The following is a 5086-nucleotide window of genomic DNA, read 5'->3' on the forward strand; positions in this document are numbered from 1 at the left end:
TAGGACTGTGATTGGGCTCTGTGTAATAGTAGATGTAGTCACTGTCTCAATATCAGTTAGAAATCCATGAATTTATAAGTTTGACTCTCTTATTCTCTTTGTTTCTATGTAGCAGAAGTTTAAAGATAACTCTACATGGCAGAACGTTTGATGTATTCATTCTCTCTCTGTCTCTCCCCTCTCTTACATCATGCACATATGAACTCTCATTGACCCAGTTTTGGGCAGCTAATAGTAAATTTGGCTTTAGAAAATTCTTACCAAGTTTCAAGCCAGGACCTAGATCACTCAGACTACTAGATAGGTTTACATTTGGGATTAGGAATGAAGCCCAGCTATGAATAATATGTGCATTGTTTCCTACACTGCTGTAACAAATGACCACAAGCGTGGTAGTTCTGGGGAATAGAAGTACAAAGTGGGTTTCAATGGGATGAGATCAAAGTGTTACCAGGGTCATACTCTCCTGGAAGGTACCCTTTTCTCATCTTTTCCAGCTGCTAGAGGCCACATGCATTCTTTGGCTCATGCCCTCTTCCTCTATCTTTAAAGCCAGAAAGCATGGCATGTTTAAATCTCTGATTCTGACTCTTGGCTCCTGTAATCATATCTTCTTTCTCTGTCTCTGACCCTCCTGCCTCCCTCTTATAAGGCTGTTTGTGATTACATTGGGTCCACCTGGATAGTGCAGGATAATTTCCTCCTCTCAAGATCCTTAAATGAATCACATTTTATAAAGTCTCTTTTGCAATATAAGGGAACATATTCACATGTTCTGTGGACTAGAGCATGGACATCTTTGGTAGGCCATTTATTCTGTGCACTACAGTTTGCCCTTTGGTTCTCAAAGACTTATGTCTCCCCAACATTCACCCTATCCCAACATCCCCCAAAGTCTCACTCATTACATCATCAACTCAAAGTCAAAAAATCTCATCCTAACGTTATCTGTTCGGAAGTCCCAAATCTTGCCGTTAACATCACCTACATCAGGTATGGATAAGACTCATGTGGACCTGTGAAACTAGACAAGTTTTGGGCTCTCAAAATATAATGGCGGTACAGTCATAGGGTACCAGTTACAGATAGTCCCACTGGAAAAGGGAGAAATTAGAAGGGAGAAGGGGTCACCAGTTCCTGAAAAAGAGAAACCCAGCAGGGCAAACTCCACTAAATTTCAAGGCCTTAGAATGATCTCCTATGACCTGAGGTTTCATTTTCTGGGCCCAGGGTTCCCCAGTCTGAGTCATTTCTTTGTGTGTGTGTGTGTGTGTGTGTGTGTGTGTGTGTGTGTGTGTGTGAAGGATAGCATATGTTCGAGCTGAGTGGTTTTATCATCCTGTTTTCTGACGACAGAATTTTCAGAGTTCAACAAAGCCTTTGGTATTTCATCTTTTCTCTGTTCCCTTCAGCCTAAGCTGAGAGTGTTTCTGATGTTATAAAATTCTCAAGATCTTTGTGGGTCTCCTGCGTGTGTCTCAGTGTTCACTCTATTAAATAAGAGGCTCATCCGCAGGTCTTTTTTGGATAATGCCTTCTCTATTTTGGGCTTTTGCTTAGATGACTAAGGACATCCAGGATTCATATGTCTGATCTCTCCCAAGAGCCTTTTGTGTGATTGAATATTCTGACATTTGATCCTTCTGAAGCACTAGCTAAATGTTGTTCAGCCACACTATTGGCTTTCTCTCCAGAACAGGCTTTCCTGACAATGAATCTCATTTTAACATCTTTTGCAATCTGGGTATGAAATGGGATACAAGGTGAGAAGTCCCCAAAGTCCCCACAGTTCACATGTAGGGGCTGGGGGGAGCAGATGATACTTCAGTTAAGACACTTTGCATTACAATGGCAAGCAATAGCTGTGTCTTTCCTGAACGGAAGTTGCCACCCAAGGAAAGGCCTAGGTGACCTTCAGTTGGTAAAGTTCTGAGTATGAAGTTACAGAAGAAGCCCCAGGTCAGCATTTAAAATTAGGGGGCCAGTCATGGTGGGGCAGCCATGCAGTTTAAAATGGTGTCAAGGGTTCCCACTGGCCCGCCACGAGGTCTGGCGTGTAAGGAGGTGCTGTGTGGTTTGAAGTAAGGAGATGCCACGCAGTTTGGGGTTAAGAACTGGAGGAAGAAAGAGGAGACCCACTGGGAATCCTGCCTGGGAGAATATGGCAGCATGGCTGATGGAGTTGCGGGGACCTGCCCGGCCACGTGCAGATGAATGGGAAATGCCTGGAATGCTCAACTGTGACTGAAAGTGCTGAGCTTCAGACTTCTGCACTCCATTCTGAAAGACAGTACCTCCGACTGGTGTATTCTGAAACTGGCCTGGTTTGGCAAATGGAGGCAGGACTGTGGGTTTGTGGGTGTTTTAAAGGGAGTGGGGCTTAATGGCAGAATTCCGTCATTATTCTAAATATGCATAACTTTTAAATAAACAATGCTTTCCTTTTCACCAAACTCTGGCATCGGGAGCCACACCTCTTGGTGGTGGGCAATTGGACGCCACAGCTGTTCCATAACAGCACAGGCTGGGGTTCTCTAACAGGTAGACAGAATTTCCCAAATCATCAAGTCTCAGTTTTTTGTTTTTTGTTCCTTTTTGTTGTTTAATAATTCTGTCAATCTATCTCTCTCTTCTCACATTTTACTATAAGCATCAAGAAGAAACTATTCTGAACCTTCAACAGTTTACTTGTAAATTCTCTCAGCTGCACATCCAAGGTTGCTGCTTATAAGTTCTGCTTCTCACATAATTATAGGGCACAAACCCAGGAAGCTTTTTGCCGTTATATAACAAGGACACCTTTTTCTACAGTCCTTACATGTCCCTCATGACCTTCTGAGTTCTCCCTAGGCGTGCTATAATGTCTACATTTACATTTCTACCAAAAGTCTTTTTATAAAGATTTATGTATTCTCCAAGGTGATATAGATTTTCTCTACAACAGCCCTCACTTCCTTCTGAATCCTCACTAGCAGAGTAATGGATATCCATATCTCTATTAACAGTCTGTTCAAGGCAGTATAGATGTTTTCCATCACTCCGCTCAAACTTCGACCAGCCTCTGCTCATTTTCCAACCCCAAAGCCACTTCCACTTTCTTTAATTGTTTGTTGTACCAACATGCTGCTGACAGGTATCAAAACCTGTTAAACCAGAGAAACAGAATGAGAAAATATATTTTAAGAGATTTATTAGAAGAAATTGACTTAAGCCACTGTGAGGACTGGCTAGGCAAGTGCAAAATCCGTAGAGCCGGCTCCCAGGAAGGGCAGGCTGGAGCTGTGGGACACAGGCTGGGGCTGGTGTCCACAGCTGGAAGTTCCTCCCTGGAAAACCTCAGCTCTGCTCTCACAGCCTTTCCACTGATTAAATCAAACCTCTCTATACCATCGAGGATGACTCTACTATTCAAAGCAAACTTACGAACTTTAATCACACCTGGAAGCTATCTTCACAGCAACACCTAGATTAGTGTTTGAATAACGGGGGATGGTAGCCGAGGCAAATGGACACAAAACTGATCATCACAGCATGGTACCTAAATTCCCTTATGCCATTGTCCCTTGTTAGCAATATTTCTTTCAGAGTCCTTAAGAGGAGGAACAAGTATCTGGACCAAAGTCAAGATGGGAACATTTTCTAAGTTCCCTCATTACGATATCATAAAAAATCCCTACCATTAACATTAGGCAATATATTTAATGCCAATATACTTAAAGCAATTGAAAACAACCTAAAATAATGTGTATTTAGTTGTTATATTGCATGGAGGGGACCAAAATGTCATGTGCATTCATAGAAAGAGTTAAATATTGAGAAAGTAGAATATGAGCTGAATAGGGCTTGGTTATAGGTAGAAGGGAGATGACAGGACATATCAAGGAAGAGAACAAACTGGTATGTGGAAGAAACACTGAGAAGACTGCTCCTCCCCTCTTATATCTTCAGGACACTTGAGATTGGCTGTGCATATTGTGGGGAACATTAAAACCTGTGCCGTGGAATTTATATCTGAAGTCATATGTAATAAAGAGCCATGGTGGAAGCATTCTACAAGAAGAGCAAATCTGGCAGAAATGGGCAGGATGCATGGGAAAAAGCAGAGGTCCTTCTAACTGGATTGACATGATGGGTCAGGCAAGGCAAATGGAGTGGAAGTGAGAGTGTAAAACAGGAGACGATGTGAGTGGCATTTTGAAGCAAGATACAAAAGGCACGTGAGGGGGTGAACACTGGAGATAAAGAACTTGCATGAGTGAAAGTTGAGGCCTAATATTTTGTATGACTCTATGTTACGTTGGAATTTTATACTAGTACAATCCGGAGCCCACAAATTCTTCCCTAGTCCATCCAAGCCTCCTTTTTCTGAGGCTACTAAGGAAGATACATAAAAAGGAGGCAAGAGGAAGCAGGGTAATACTATTAGTAGCAGAGAATTCTGCTTGAAATTCCAGTGCAAAATAGCAGAAAGCTAAGGTGAACCATGTGGAAAACTTTGTAAGACGCAAGGAGCAGCCTATATATAGCTTAGATCCAAAGCAGGCCAAACAGCTTTCTGTATTGATTACATTGAGCCTGGAGCGGACACCTTTCCCTGATGGCTGGAAAGACCAATTCAGGTGCGCCCAGTGCCAGGAGAAAAGTGTAGGCGGCTCCAGGCATGAATGAGGAGAAAATATTCACAAGGGAGGGAAAAAAGTATCACACGGAGCAGCTCAGAACTCTCCGGCCTGGTTAAATAGGGAGGGAAAACAAATGCCAGCCACCAAAGAAGTAAGCATTATTCTACCTGAGATTCCATTTGAGAAATGGTGGCTAGCTCGGTATCCATGAACTTAACCAGTCCCCTTACTCTTTGTGGGTAGAATTCCTTGCCTTTTTCCTGGTGCACTCTTAGGGATAAGTAAGGCATTGAAGTGCCATGAGAAGCTACCTTTTCATTAGAGGATCATTATTTTAAGGCTGGTTAATTGGCAGGACAGGGGTACCATTGCTTGAGGAAAGGAACAGAGGAGGGAATTTTATTTCGCTTCAGGTGTTGGCATATTAGGAAATGTCTTTGCACAAGATGGTACAGCACACTTAA

This window comes from Pteronotus mesoamericanus, unplaced genomic scaffold, assembly GCF_021234165.1.
Source record: "Pteronotus mesoamericanus isolate MK-2021 breed Mesoamerican mustached bat unplaced genomic scaffold, CSHL_Meso_final contig_90, whole genome shotgun sequence".
NCBI classification, from domain to species: domain Eukaryota; kingdom Metazoa; phylum Chordata; class Mammalia; order Chiroptera; family Mormoopidae; genus Pteronotus; species Pteronotus mesoamericanus.